Source organism: Sebastes fasciatus, chromosome 15 (assembly GCF_043250625.1).
Source record: "Sebastes fasciatus isolate fSebFas1 chromosome 15, fSebFas1.pri, whole genome shotgun sequence".
Classification (NCBI taxonomy): domain Eukaryota; kingdom Metazoa; phylum Chordata; class Actinopteri; order Perciformes; family Sebastidae; genus Sebastes; species Sebastes fasciatus.
This window is the reverse complement of record NC_133809.1, coordinates 30567578-30584133: the sequence shown is the minus strand read 5'-3', so window position 1 is coordinate 30584133 and position 16556 is coordinate 30567578. Positions and strand designations below refer to the sequence as shown.

The window sequence follows — 16556 nt, the reverse complement described above, 5'->3', positions numbered from 1 at the left end:
CTCATTCTGCAAGTTACTGTAGAATTGTGCCAAACTGTAGGGATGTCACAATACCAGATAAATGTAGTAGTCAATACCTATACCAGTGGAATTCAATGATTCTCGATACCCAATTGGATGCCACTGTAAAAAAAAACAACATTAAACACACAGAGCTAGTGTTAAAGTTAAGTTAAACAGCTCATAATCCCCTCTTTATTATCTATTTTACATTGCTGTGAAAACACCTCCTTCAAACAACTGCATTTATTCAGGTTTCTTGTCAAATACTAGATTTTACAAGATTTCATTTGAACACATCATGATGAACGTTATCATTGGTAGTGTCTAGAAGGGAACCCACAAGTTGGGGAAACCCTCACAAGATGGTTATGGTTAGGCATTGATCTGGAATAGTTAAAGGCAGGGTTGACGATGTTCTCCAGTCTACACTATTTGTTCTATTGGTTGAAATGGTCTTTACAACCCGACAGCAATCCATTACTGATGAGCTCTGAAAAAGGACCGGAAAAGAGCTGTCATCTGTCGCCGCCGCACGTTTCCTGGGGAACGGAAGAGAAAACTCAGCCCTGCCGTAGCACTGCCCAGCGTCGGTGTTAGGGGCGGGCCATGGGGCTCCAGGCCCATCCAAAAAGGTCACTGTGCCCCCTCAGCTGAATTCTCTCCTGACAAAAAACTAAACTGAAATAACAGCTAGGCTATAAGTAAAATTAAGTCATTCAGTTTGGTAATGGAATGAATAAACACTGCAATGCAAAATAAAGCACAAAACAGTGATAGTTTTGCATCTAGGAAACAACTAGGACATGTACTTGGGCTTGATTACATTGTTTTCTATTGGAGTGTCCTAACTGGCCGCGAGCAACACGGTGCTGCACAGCAACACAGCAACATGGTGCTGCACAGCTCGGCATGACGTTTTGTCTGAGCTTCTATCGGATACCTTGTTCCTATTTTTTCCTGTCACTCATAGTGAGAGGAACGGCTGATTAGTTTAGATAAAATGAGCCGAGAAAACCGGGTCAGTTGTCCTGGATGTAAATGAAAATATTAACTTGATTACTGACACCTTCAGCACAGGCACTGACGATCGCAGTTATATGTAATAAAGTTCACTAGTGAAACTTTATTACGATCTACCTGTCAAAAAATATAACAGCCACCTCACTAATGGTTCAAATAAAACACGAACAGACAGCGCAAAGAGACAACTATGGAAATTGTGGGAAATATGAACCGTTTCAGTAAGAAGCCTCGTTTTGATCCGCTCCGTTTGCGTGTTTGTTTTTTTGGTGTTTTTTTTAATCTAGCTCAATAGAAAAAAATGAGAGAAAGTACACCTACAAACCCTGTGCATTAAAGCAAAATTAGGACCAAGAGAGTAAAAAGCATCCTGTGCTCCTCTCACATCTTACTTCTTCTACCTGTTTGGATTATTCTGTTCAGTATTGTGGAATAAAACAATGGACTAATGTTACACTACAGCAGGCTGAGCAGGGACAACAACTGGTGAGTGAAACATCCACATTTAGTCTTTATTAACTTAAATTATAGTCATGAAGAAATCAGTCAGACTGTTAGATTAATGTGTTGTTTGACTCCCTGTTAACTGTATCTCCCTGTTAACTGTATCTTGGCACCCGCGTGTGAGCACATTTTGACCCTGGCATGAGCAAGACGCAGGGCGTGCCTGAGGAGTTATCTGTAGCCTCCAGTACCTCCTCATTTCACTACCAATACCATAATAAGGTGGCAGTTGGCTGGAGAAGATCACTAGATAACAACCTACTTGCTCTTGACTATATCGTATGTTATTATCAGTAAATATCACAAATAAAACATGTGTTTTCTGATAAAAAAAAAAAAAAGTATGAACGTAGGAAGATAACAAGTAGCCTACTACTAACCCATCTTTGAGGTGGTTAGTCTCCAGCTCCAGTCTGATCTGGAGCTCACAGCTGATATGTTCCTGGTTTGTTTACATGATGTAACAGAAGTGCAGATTTAACGTATTCAGTGGACAGAGAGCGTCCAATGCGCGATTGCAGCGCGATAGTCGGACGCTCGCTTCCAGTTAGGACACGGTGTTAGTTTATAACCTGATTTTATGGACATAACAGCATGTGCGTGCGTGCGTGCGTGCGTGCGTGCGTGCGCGCCTGTGCGCATAAGTGGCAGTATGTATACACCTCTCTGTCAGTTTATTTCTTTCATGAAACATGATAATGTTAAATATACACTTAATAAAGGCTATATGAGGTGAAAAAATGCCCCCTCTGTCAAAGCTGATTGCCCGTCCGCCCCTAACACTCTGGCGCCGACCCTGGCACTGCCGCGGTTACTTGTCATGAGGTAGCGTTGTTGAGTTGAGGTCCTCTCTCCGCTCTGTGTCTGTGAAGTAGTTACGATGCGGCGGTGCTCGTGCATGTGATTGTGTGTGTGTGTGTGGGGGGGGGGAGGCGTTGCCTTGGAAGGAGCCCCGAGGGTAGGGGGGTGGGTGTTTAGACGGAGCTCCTGAGGCCATGCTACTTTCAAATTATGCTAGCTTTCCAACATCGTCGACCCTATCTTTAAGGTTAGGATAGGTTGTCGGGCAGCGAGTTTTTTGCAGATCACAGATCAGATTTTGCATTTTCCGCATACCTTCTAGGCACGACCGTTAAAATTTACCTTTGCCCAATAGTAATTCTTGCTGAATAGAGCTGGCAGCGGTGCGCTGACTGCAGCGTATGAGCACAACAGACAACGGAGTCCCCAGTTCACCCGTACGGGAGCGTATGCTGCGTTCACTGTCTCCAGTTCACCGTCCGAGAGCGTTAACTTAGCAGCCACGATACTGCGTGTAGTGTCGCAGACATGCAGCCACTTTCCCAGTAAAAGTCTCCACCGCACATTTAGTTTAGTTTAGCAGGTTGTCAGCTGTGTGTCTGATTAACGATAGCGAGAGTCCGACAAACAGTGTGTGTGTTTGTGCTACGTTAGCGCCTGTAGCTCTGCTGTTAGCTTCGTGCTCCCCGTAGTCACACATACAGTCTGTCAGCGCAGTGAAACTACAACAAGTTTCTGACAGACTGTGTGTGTGTTGTCGGTGGCATTCTAGCTGTGAACGTAAGTGTAGCAGACAGTGTGTGTACACTTTATTTGTCGGTGAATAAATGCTATGAGGCTACAACTCCTCCGCTCAAGCAAGCCATAGACGGGAGCCAACTTCCTGTAACTGTAACTCCGACTCAGACTCACTTAAGGTGGACCAATGTGTCCCTTAAAGTGCTTTTTAATTGATTATTAACATTTCTTTTAACCATTTTAACCGATAACGTTAATCGGTTAAAATGCTTAATGTCGGTTAACGGTTAAACGGTTAATTATTAACATCCCTAGTTGACAAAAACAATCTCACAACAAGTTCAACTCTGTAGCTGCCCTGGAGCTTTCCATCAAATCATTTGATCTTCCTCAGCAGATGGAGTTGCGCAGTTGTCATGAAGCTATACATGTTCTAATCAATATTTTTTCTGAAATAATTCAATTCTGATACACAAAATGTTTATTATGTATTATTTAAGGTGGTCAATCAATTAAAATATTGTATCGGGATTAATCACATATCACACATGTCCATAGTTCGCAAATTAATCGCACATTTTCCATCTGTTCAAAATGTCTGAGAGATCTGTCAAGTAGTTAATACTCTTATCAACATGGGAGTTGGCAAATATGCAAATGTATGTATATATTTATTATTGGAAATCAACTAACAACACAAAACAATGACAGATATTGTCCAGAAACCCTCACAGGTACTGCATTTAGCATAAAACAATATGCTCAAATCATAACATGGCAAACTGCAGCCCAACAGGCAACAACAGCTGTCAGTGTGCTGACGTGACTTGAGGTCAGAGGTCAAGGGACCCATCATCATCATTCCTCTTCATCCCCTATGGGACATAAGGCTTCAATGAGCTCTCTCCATTGTATTCGGTCCTTGGCAGCATGTTGGGCCTCTCCCCATGACAGGTTCATCTTGTCCAGCTCCTGTGTCACAGTTCTGCGCCAGGTGGATTTGGGCCTCCCGGGTTTTCTTTTGCCTGGTGGTGTCCATCTTAAGGCGACTCTCGGGATCCGGTCCTGCTCCATTCTCAGCACATGGCCTAGCCATCTCAGACGTCTGTGTGTAATTTCCTTGATGATGCTACGGCTACCGGTTTTTTTGTACAGTTGGTGGTTGGAGATTTTGTTTGGCCAAAAGATCTGGCATATTCGTCGGAGGCATCCATTGTGAAAAACTTCCACTCTCCTCATATCACTTTTGATCACTCGCCAACTCTCTGAGCCATATAGCAGAACAGACTTGACATTGCTGTTGTACAAAAGCATCTTAGTTTTAAGGCTGTATTGCTTGGACCTCCAGATGGAACGGAGTTGGGAGAAGGCACCCTGAGCCTTTCCCAGCCTTGTTTTAATGTCTTTCTGCACTGCACTATCTTTACTGATGAGGCTGCCCAGGTATGTGAACTCTTCCACAAACTCAAGTGGTGCCCCATTTACAAGAATGGGTGCTGCAGGGGTGGAGTTTACACACATCACTTGAGTTTTGGAGATGTTGATGTTTAGTCCAACCTGTCTGGCAAAGTTGTTGAGCCTGTCAGTTTTGGCCTGCATGTTCGAGTGGTTGGTTGTAAGGAGAGCGATATCGTCTGCAAAGTCAAGATCTTCCAGCTGAGAGAACAGGGTCCACTGGATGCCTCTGGGTTTGTCTGCTGTGGTGTTTGTTGTGATCCAGTCTATGGTAACAAGGAAGAGGATGGGAGAGATGATGCACCCCTGTCTCACTCCGGACTGTACGGAAAACCTTTCAGAGATGGTATTGCCCATGATGACACTGCACTCAAAATGTTCATAGAATGTTTTTATGATTTGGATGATTTTTGATGGAATTCCATAGGAGTGTAGTATCTTCCAGAGAGTGTTTCGGTGAACACTGTCGAAGGCCTTCCTGAAGTCTACAAAGTTGATATAAAGGGGTGTGTTCCATTCCAAGCACTGCTCAAGAATGTTTCGCAGAGCGAAGATCTGGTCCGCACATCCTCTTCCCTTCCTGAAACCCGCTTGCTCCTGTCTAAGCCTGGTGTCAATGGCTGTCTCCATCCTGTTAAGAAGGATTCTACAGAACACCTTGCTGGGAATTGATAGAAGGGTGATTCCTCGCCAGTTGTCGCAGTTTTTGGTATCGCCTTTCTTGGGAATTTTGACGATGAGACCTTTGGACCAGTCTTCAGGGATGGTGTCACTATTCCAGATGTTTTGGAAGAGGTCCGTCAGAACTCGTGTTGATGTGGGAATGTCTGCCTTCAGCATTTCAGCATGGATAGCGTCTATGCCACATGCCTTGCCACCCTTTAGGGTTAGGTTAGGATCAAGGGACCCATAGTTGGTACCAATAGACTCTTTAGGTTTTCTAGTTTCATATGATACCAGTATCTTCAATCTAACTTTAAAACTGAGGCTGCTACAACCGCCGAAAGATTGATATCACAAGTTGCGTTAATGCATTAAAGAAATTAGTGGCGTTAAAACGAATTTGCGTTAACGCATTATTATCGCGGTAACTTTGACAGCCCTAGTATGCTTCAATTGAATTGTTCACAACTCACCGGCATGCCGTGCATACTTTGACATGGAGTCCCTCGGAGATTCCGATTAATGCTGAAGTAGGCGAGATTGGAGCAAATATGAATAAAAAAAGTTATCTTTATAAAACTACTTTATTTAAACTCGCTATATCGTGACAATAGTACATGAAACAGGTAACCTGAAAAAAATCATGTTCCTCTGTGTCCTCCGGTGCTCCTAATGACATCTGCAAGATTTCACAGACCAGAGGAAAACAAGCAGTAAGTGCTGATCTGAGATCTGCTGTCCAGCTGCTGTCTATGAGAGCCGGCTGTCAATCACTCGCGAACTCCGACCACACGGTCAAACTAGGCAGCACTGATCAAATATGAATCAATATTCTGTTACTGTAATGCCTATTTCTCACCTCAAATGTTCTCAGAAACATCTTGTAGTGTACTGTTTAGCTGTAAAATGGACCGGAGCACAGCCAATAGGAACGCTCTCTCTCTGAAATGACCAGAGATTGGTTAAAGTCTCCCGTCATAGCTAGATGTTCTAAAGCCTGTAAACAGAGCCATGAGGAGGTGCAGAAGTCTAGTTTTCTCTCAGAACACTTGAATTACAATATGCTGAAAGGTTATTATGGAATTTTTGCCCAATGATGTAAAAAATATACTGCCTACTGCAGCTTTAAAGGGTCACAAGCTAAAAAGTTTGGAAAGATTAGTTTAGTATAATAATCCCTGTGAGTGGATGCCATTTGGTACATCGGGTCAAAGGTGAACCAAGTTGTTCTGGGTATTAATTTTACCGTCTGATCATCTGACCACTTGTGTTTCTTGCTTCGTTGGACCCTATTTTCAATTATGTTGCTGCGTATTGAAATCTCAGCTAATAACTTTGCGAGTAAAATGTCATCATAACTGGTAGAACCGATGTTTGGATCTGCAAAAATACCACCGTAGTAGTAATAAACCATACATATTCCTTTAGGTTATGATCTGTAAATGCATAAAAGCCCTATTCATTTAGTTTCCAGCTTGATTCTACTGAACATGATTTTTGCCATGAACCTGAACCCATAATCATTACCAGTTCAAAAAAAATTTAATTAGTGACAGCAGACCCTCATGCTAGAGGTCTAAACTCGAAAACTGCCTTAAAAGAAGTGTGTGTAACCCTTTTCTTCTGTGCAACATCAGCAGATCTGCTCATAACAGAAGTGTACCATGCAGATATAATACAGCACTCCAGAAAGGATCAATAATAACACTCTAACCTGGTGCAACTCAAGCCTCATACACTGTCAGAGCAGATCCAACTGCAAACTCAAGCTTTTATTAAAACATAGGCACCTTCATGTAGCAGCACAAGCTCATAGACACAGAAATAGTGATTTTGGAGTAACACCACATAGTGTACGCGCACACTGTGACACAGTGAGTGTGTATACACACTTACTAGAATCCCTTGGATAATTTGGATCATTTGGTTCCATCAGCCTCAATCAGGCTTATTGCTGCAGTGCGCTAACAGCATTACATCCAAACGAGAGGCTAAGGGCAGGTTAACTGCAGGGCTCAAGTTAGTGTCAATGCAAATAATTCACAGCTGCAAACAACACGTGCAGAATGTCTGTTATGTAAGTTGATATTGAGGAAGAGGCGATTATTGATTTATAAATATTTGTTGTTGCAGTGATTTGATGATAATCTATTTTCTCTCTTTCTATGATTCATACGTTTTTCTTTTTTTTCAGTCGGTTTGTCATTATTTTACACTAACTCATTTACTGTGTGTATTCATTCAACACATTCTCAATCCCAACTCGTCGAATACCGACGCTTGGTCAGTAGCCCTACGCTTCAAACTATGACGCTCTAGGTACCCCTCTAGTGTCAGTTTAGGACGTGTCAGGGACGGCGTGTCACTTTCTGCTTGTTACATGCATAGCGTCTTTTCAAAATAAACTTCTATGTTCACAGGAAACGTGCAGTTTCTGCTCATTACAGGCATACAGTCAACTTTTTAAGATAAACTTCCAACGTAGGTTTACTTAGTCGAGTGGTGTTTTGCTTGTTGAGTTTTCTTGTAAATTAACAAAACCTCTGTTTACATTGTGTGTATCCTTCAGCTCTAACACACGTGATGAATGTATTTCTTTCCTCGTAAAACATCAGAAAAGATGTTTTTTTAACATTTTAATTCCTGTATTGTTTTTATCCATGTGTAAAGCTGGGGACACACCGAGCCGACATCAAAGAACTAGCAGCGACGAAGGCCACCAGTTGCGTCGCCTCACGTCGCCTTTGTCTTGGCCAAAAATTTGCACTCGAACACACCGCAAAGACTACAGCCGACGGGCAGTTAGCACGTACGTTCTGCGCCTGCATGAGAGGAATTAACTCTCCACACCAGCAGGTGGCGGTATTCTGTATTCATCATTCAAAAAGGGAAACCGGAAGGCCGAGGACTGTGGATATACAAGCCGTTGTTATGATATGTACACGAAACAAAGCGGCGTCTGCCGACCATTTTTACACCACTCTCTCTCACCGCTTAGCTTCATTCCAGATGTTCATGTCGCTGTGAAAATATCTGTGTGTTGGAACGATCAGTTGAGATGAAGATGAACAATAAGAAGAGTCTTCTGTGTTTTTCCTCTTGACTTTACTCGTCGGCTTGCTTTCCTCACTTCCGTTTCTCTTCTCGTGCACTGATTCGTTTAAGCTGAACAGCCAATCAGAGTGATTTCTCTCACCGACGAGCTCCGCCGTCGATTCAACACGCTGAATCTGCAGAAAAAACTCATACGGGCAGACTAGAGCCGACGGTGCGGGACACACCTCAAAAACTAGACCGACAGACGCTCAACGACGGCCTCAAACTGACCGACGGCCGACTGTCGGCTTGGTGTGTCGGGGTCTTAACAGTCTTCTTCTTCCCTGCCTTTATTGGCACATTACCACCACCTGTAGAGCAGAGGAACAGTTGCAAATGAGGCCGTGTTCACTATTATTGCAATGAGACCACTGCGTTAGCACTTGGGGTGTAATGGTATGTGTATTTGACCCGAATTGTTCAGTACAGTAAGTGATTTTCATGTGTTTGGTGAATACATATGAAAACGATAAATACTGTTGAATTAGTTTAATACAGTCTAATTATTATTTTCTATTATTTTTAGGGGGCTTTTTATGCCTTTATTAGATAGTACCAGTAGATGACAGGAAATGACATTGAGAGAGAGATGCAACGAGTAGCACATGTGGAATATTGTACTACAACATGTTGTGTCTTCTGATTGTCTTATTGCGTATTCTCTCTTAAAATATTATTAATGAAAAAAAAAGAAAATCTATCTATATTTGCAGATGTATTGCTCTCAGAATGTTTAATTCTACAATTAGTGATACTGATATCAGAAATACATTTATACATTTGCACACATATATCACAATAACATGAGCATACACTCTCAAGTGCAAAAAAAAAGAAGAAATCTCTCTCAGACACACACACACACACACACACACACACACGCACACGCACGCACGCACACACACACACACACACACACACACACACACACACACACACACACACACACACACTCTCTTCTTCCTCTCCAATAAAATAAACTCACTTATTCTCTCTTAGCTACACTTGAAACACACAGTCTGCCATTTATAATTCATTTTATGTACATACTTACTTTACTTGGACCAGCCATGTTAAAGCACGCTGCTCTCTACCCCCCCTTGCATAAATTTTACTTGAGATCAAGGGGAATTATTTGTGGAAAATTAGAGACTTAGCAGTGCTTACATTAAGCATACAGCCGCCGTATTATCTCCGAGGTGCTAATGAACCCAGATGCATTGGAAAACTAATGTAGGTGGTCCTCCTGAAAGAATAAAATATGTATGGTTAAGCATTAGCTAAGAGGGGCAATATTTAGACCAATGGGGCTGCATGCAAATGAATCCATAATAAGACGATGCAAAACGAAAAGAGGAACGCCTAAAGAGCAAATTTATTAAATGAGGTCTTTTCAGGCGAGGGGCGATTCCCCCGAGGACCAGCGTTGAAGACTATTTAAAGCTTTTTTTTTATTGCACCCTTGGGCCCCTTTGCACTCCTTTGAAATGTTGTAAGTGGATAAAACAGTATTGCTGTTGGTGACATCTTCATAGGAGTGGTAAACAATAATAGGTTGGAGCCAGCGGGGTCTAAGGCCGCCGTGCTTAAACTCTCTGATTTTTACTGTGCAAACTGTGAAGTCTGCGTCTCTCCGCTCCGTGTTTCTGTTTAGTTCGCTCCGCGATTAGAAAGGTAATTGAGATGATCAAGCTCCGTCTCTCTACATGACTGTTTTGGCACGAGGGAAGAGCTTAACTGCAGTTATTTATATTCAAATTGAGAAACTGTGGAACACATTAGGAGCTAATACAGGTGGTACTGTGAGGTTCAAGTTTCCTTAGGGAGAGAGGGGCGATTCGATTGACTGATCGATCAGCATTTTGGTCTTTCAGTTAAAATGAATTAAAAAACGAAAGCACTTTAATGTAAAGAAATATACCCAAGTGCACCCAGATACAAAATAATGAATCGATGTCTGAAAAGGTGTAGAGCTTATTATGCTTACTCCTCCCACAATCCAAATGTACAAGATTCTGTCCAGACAATAAATACAAGTTAGTTCTGTATATACACACGTGCAGACACAATACATGCATAATGAATTTCCACACATATATAGTACAAATACATACACACGTTTACGCATATTAAGAGATCTCAGACTTTTGCTTAAATTCCACACTACACTCGACCATATTTTTGTAATTTAGATGTGTTTAACATCTTTAAGGAATAATTTCCGCTGACTGTCACAATGACTCTGTGATATCAAATAAAGATGTTGCCTCGTTAAACCAGGGATGACCGTGCAAAATGTCCCAATTAAAGATCTTTCTAGTGAGCTGTTGTCCTGCAAATTCACAAGTCTGTTCCAAAGCCAAGCATTCTCACATTTGTTCTCAAGAGTCTCAAAAATGGTAATGATCAAATAGCTTGTGTTTGTACGTAGATCTGCATATTCCATACACTACGCTGTTCACTACGTAGGCTTACACTATGTAGGCCTACACCTTCCGTACACTACGCCATACACTATGTAGGCCTACACCTTCTGAACACTACGCCGTACACTACGTAGGCCTACACCTTCCATACACTACGGAGGCCTAAACTATGTAGGCCTACACCTTCCGTACACTACGCCATACACTACGTAGGCATACACTTTCCGAACACTACGCCGTACCCTACGTAGGCCTACATCTTCTGTACACTATGCCGTACACTACATAGACCTACACCCTCCGAACACCACGCCATACACTACGTAGGCCTACATTTTCTGTACACTATGCCGTACCCTATGTAGGCCTACACCTTCTGTACACTACGCCGTACACTACATAGGCCTACACCTTCCGTACACTACGCCGTACACTACGTAGGCCTACACCTTCCATACACTATGTAGGCCTATACCTTCCATACACTACGCCATACACTACGTAGGCATACACCTTCTGTACACTACGGCGTACACTACGTAGGCCTACACCTTCTGAACACTACGCCGTACACTACGTAGGCCTACATCTTCTGTACACTACGTCGTACACTACATAGACCTACACCTTCCGAACACTAAGCTGTACACTACGTAGGCCTACACCTTCTGTACACTACGCCGTACACTACGTAGGCCTACATCTTCCGTACACTTCGTAGGCCTACACCTTCCGTACACTATGCCATACACTATGTAGGTCTACACCTTCCGTACACTACGCCGTACACTACGCCATACACTATGTAGGCCTACACCTTCCGTACACTACGCCATACACTATGTAGGCCTACACCTTCCGTACACTACGCCGTACACTACGCCATACACTATGTAGGCCTACACCTTCCGTACACTACGCCATACACTACGTAGGCCTACACCTTCCATACACTAGGTAGGCCTACACCTTCCGTACACTACACCATGCACTACATAGGCCTACGCCTTTCGTACACTACGCCGTACACTACGCCGTACACTACGCCGTACACTACGCCGTACACTACGTAGGCCTACACCTTCTGTACACTACATCGTACACTTTGTAGACTTCACCTTCCGTACACTACGTAGGCCTACACCTTTCGTACACTACGCCGTACACTACGTAGGCCTCCACCTTCCATACACTACGCCGAACACTACATAGGCGTACACATTCCATACACTACGCCGTACACTATGTAGACTTCACCTTCAGTACACTACGCCATACACTACGTAGGCCTACACCTTCAGTACACTACGCCATACACTATGTCGGCCTACACTTTCTGTACACTACGCTGTACACTACGTAGGCCTACACCTTCTGTACACTACACCGTACACTACGTAGGCCTACACCTTCCGTACACTGCGCCATACACTACATAGGACTACACCTTCCGTACACTACGCCGTACACTACCTAGGCATACACCTTCCATACACTACGACGTACACGCTGTAGACGATGTAGGCGCTAGATAGGCCTACACTACGTCGTACACTTTGACGTACACTATGAAGTACACTGTGAAGTACACTACGACGTATATTATGACGTACACTACGCCGTACACTACGCTGTACACTACGACATACACTAAGACGTACACTACGGCGTACACTAGATAGGCCTACGCTAGATAGGCCTACACTACGTAGGCCAACACTACGTTGTACACTGTACACTACAACGTATATTATTACGTACACTACGCTGTATACTACGACATACACGACTACGCCATACACTACGCCATACACTATGACATACACTACAATGTACACTACGTAGGCATACACTACGCCGTACACTACGCCGTACACTACGCCGTACACTACGCCGTACACTACGCTGTACACTATGCCGCCGTACATTGACGACGGACCTCTGTTTGGTTGCCAATGAAAGGCTCCAGTGAGTGCTTTGTTGAAGATGATGTCAGAGCTATTTCACGCGGTGTCGCTATGACAATCAGCTGAGATCCCGTCTACACTGAGGGGTTACTATCTGCAGTGGAAAATGAAATAGAGTTCAGTACTGGTACCGAAAGTGAGTTGAGTCGAGTCAAGTTGAGTCGAACCATGCAGTGGAAATGAGGCATAGATGGGATATCAAACCATCAGTCGTGTGACAGAAATTTCTCTTTTTATTTGATGAAGTCATACAGCCAAAGCACTGTATATTTTTAAGAGAAATCTCTTGGCAGAAATTATTATTATTCATTATTTTCATGAAATCGCAACAAATAATTCTTTATGAGAATGAATTTTTACCCAGACTCGTTACTTCTTATATCACAGTGTACTCTCACACATTCACAAATCGGTCGAGGCAGATGGCCGCCCACCCAGAGCCTGGTTCTGCCCAACGTTTCTATTTTCTGTTGTTGGGTCTCTAAATTATAAAGTACGGTCTAAAACCTGCTCTATATGAAAACCGTCTTAAGATAACTTCTGTTATGATTTGACGCTATATAAAAATGAATAAAAAAATTCATAGAAATGAATTATCTTCCCAGAATTTAGATCACATAAACCAGTTTGTGTGTCACCCATGTGCTAAGTGTGATTTATTGATGGATTTATTTTAGGTTACAGAGGGAAAAAAAATTGTTTCAAGGGGTTTAAGTGAAGTATTTTCCAAACACAATAGGATTGTAAATCAAGCAAGCTCCGACTAGGAGTTTGTATTCTTTCCATGATGTTTGGAGAATAAGCTCAGAATTAGTTGCATGTTGGCAAATCTTCTAATGAATAGCTTAGTGGTTGTTTCCCTTGCAGATTATTCAGTTGAGTGGACTGAAGAGAAATCAATTACCGCAACTTAACTTTCATTATTTATCCCACAGCTAAGGAAAAAAAAAAAAACGGCCTTACATGACAACGTGCCTCTATTAAATTCATAGGGTCAGATTCAATTCCCAGAAATGTTATTTTGCCGGGATAAATCCCTCGGGGGGGATCCCTCCAGAAATGAAAAGACAAGAGAAAATCTGTTTTTACAGACCACCGCTGCTTTCTCAGCTCTTTTGATTAGCATTAATGTTGCACTGCGGAAGTCTGCCGGCACAACTGTTATAGCTCCTCACACACACGCACACACACACACACACACGCACGCACACAGAAAGCTATATCTCTCCCTCCCTGCGTAATTCTAAAGGGAACATTTTTTTTCTTTTAAATTAAATGCATGCTGATTGTTATTGCGCCCCCCCCTCCTCCCCGTGTGGAATAGTCTGCAGCGAGGTAAATGTCACTAAGTAAGTGCCACACTTTTTCCTTGGTGGTTGTTAGCAGGTTTTGCATACAAAATAAAAAGCACAGAGAGGAGAAGGAGAGGAAGGGGGGGAGGTGGGGGTGGGGGCGGGTGGGGGGTGGAGGAGTGTTCCTGCATGCATCTGAATGCGAGCGCTTATCAGGGAACAGCAGGGGGACCGGACATATGTCGCTCCTCTCATTACAGGCCGAGACAGCGATAACGGGGCGGTTAGTGGCGCATTTGAAATGGTGTACAGCGGCAGCCGCGGCGATCACACGGAAAAAAAGAGAAGCGGGGAGTATGGGTCGGGATGAGGATCACCACGGGACCCGCCGCTAACACACTCCAGTCTGTCATTCAGACGGCCTCCACACACACACACACACATGGCAGCCACAACATGCTTTATTTAAAACACACTGACTCCGCAGCCTTTCCATTGTAGTTTTACACAGTTCTGCTTTAATGCCGTTTGGGAAACAGCATGCATAACTGAGAAAGGATAAAACCTTGTCTACGTGTAAAAGAGTCTATTTTACATTCTCTGCCTCTAATTGAATTCGGAGCAGTTGCAGTTAAACTGAATGGCATGTGTGATGCACTATTGGTGGTGCACTATTAGGCTGAATTGAATTTGCACGGTCGGGTGGTCGCACAAGTAATATGAGTGCTTTTGTAAGTAGGATAATATTACAGGCCTGGACTCACTGAGGGTTCACACAGGGGGAGACGCTCTGTCACCAAAACGAGCAAATGTTTAGGGAAAAAGCCTGAATCATACAAGTCAAGTCAACTTATAAAGAATCTCTATACAAGCTCATGCATGTGTAAAGAATATGTTAATCATGTGACTCACATTTGAATAATCTGTAGTTGCTGTAGTCTTTAATTCAGAACTCCCCCAAATGACTGCATTTGTAGAGTCACTGAGATTTAAAGGGTCAGTTCAACCACATTACAAAAAACGTACAGTATTTTTTGACTCACTGTAATCCAGCCATACAGATAGTTTGGGTTTTATTTCTCCAGGTTTTCCAACACAGTCTCACGGGAGTTTATGAAATAGTCACGAAATTTAATCTATTTGATTCGTGTACGTAGACACAAATTTCCCTTTTTTTCCTGAAGCTCAGCACGACTTTCAACGGCATATTTTTAATGCGTTTTCCTATGAATGTCCAGCAACGTGAGACACACGCATCAATTTCTGCTCAAGTCTTTACAAAATAAAACTACTTAGTTCGGTTTAGGAATAGATGGTTTGGGTTAAAACAACTCTGGAAGAGCTGTAACTTAAGTACGGAAGTTACGTGACGAATAAATCAACTTTGACTTGTGGTTTCACACGGGACACGAACACCATCCACCCCGACCCCCTCCTTACTCTTTATACTTCCCGGTTCACAATTACGTGGATTACATACAAATTGATTTTGTGCTGACCATCACAAAAAATATGTGAAATTCACATCTATGTACACAACTCAATACATTCAATTTCGTGACTATTTTACAAACTACTATGCGACTGTGCTGTGTTTTCAGATTTCTTCCTCCATCTCAGTTATGTTTCATGTTTCTTGGAATTTGGGGGTTGTGGGTGACTTTACATTCTACAACTATAACTAGAACACACACATTTGAAAATGGAAGTTCATTCTTGACTGTTTGACCAAACGCGAATGGATGTGAACTCATGACCTAGGTGACCTAGATCATGAGTTCACATGAACTAGGTCATCATGTGACCTAGGTGACCTAGGTCACATGATGACATCTTTAGTTTTTCCGTGGGTTTTGTTAAGAAACAAATGTAGAATATGATCATATATGTAACCTTTAAATGCAAAGAATGAGTTAAGTGCACTGAATGTCTGGGAGAATGCTTGTTGAAATATATCTATAAATGAGCAACATTTCAGGATCAAAATATTGACCATTTTGGTATGGATCCGTCCATCATGGAAAAAGAGACTTGAGAAAAAAGGAGGCAGAGAAGGAAAATGTGTGTGAAAGAAGGATGTAATGTGAAGATTTGAGAGCACAGATTTAGAGTTTGGGTGTTTATCTGCTCACTAGCCACAGTGAAAGGTGGACAAAAAAGTTAATTTCCAACATTTCCAATTATTTTTAACGCAACTAATTTCTTTAACGCATTAACGCAACTTTTAGGTTGTAGTGGGCTCAGTTTTAAAGCTAGAGTGAAGGTACTGGTATCATCTGAAACCATGTCATACTAGCTTGTCGTGAAGGAGGCTATATAACTCTCTAAACTGGCACGGCCATTTTCAAAGGGGTCTCTTGACCTCTGACCTCCAGATATGTGAATGTAAATGGGTTCTATGGGTACCCACGAGTCTCCCCTTTACAGACATGCCCACTTTATGATAATCACATGCAGTTTGGGGCAAGTCATAGTCAAGTCAGCACACTGACACACTGACAGCTGTTGTTGCCTGTTGGGCTGCATTTTGCCATGTTATGATTTGAGCATATTTTTATGCTAAATGCAGTACCTGTGAGGGTTTCTGGATC

General features: G+C 42.6%; 1 protein-coding gene and 1 long non-coding RNA gene across 2 annotated transcripts in view; one reads left to right on the top strand and one right to left on the bottom strand.

The window, feature by feature from the left end:
* LOC141783406 (protein phosphatase 1 regulatory subunit 37) overlaps positions 1 to 16556 on the top strand; it is a 93653-nt gene that overhangs the window by 1479 nt on the left and 75618 nt on the right. The window lies entirely within an intron of this gene.
* Positions 8268 to 16447, bottom strand: LOC141783411 (uncharacterized). Its single transcript, XR_012597267.1, has 2 exons — positions 15009 to 16447; positions 8268 to 8591 (listed from the first exon to the last, which is right to left on the bottom strand). It is a non-coding gene; the product is annotated as an uncharacterized LOC141783411 (long non-coding RNA).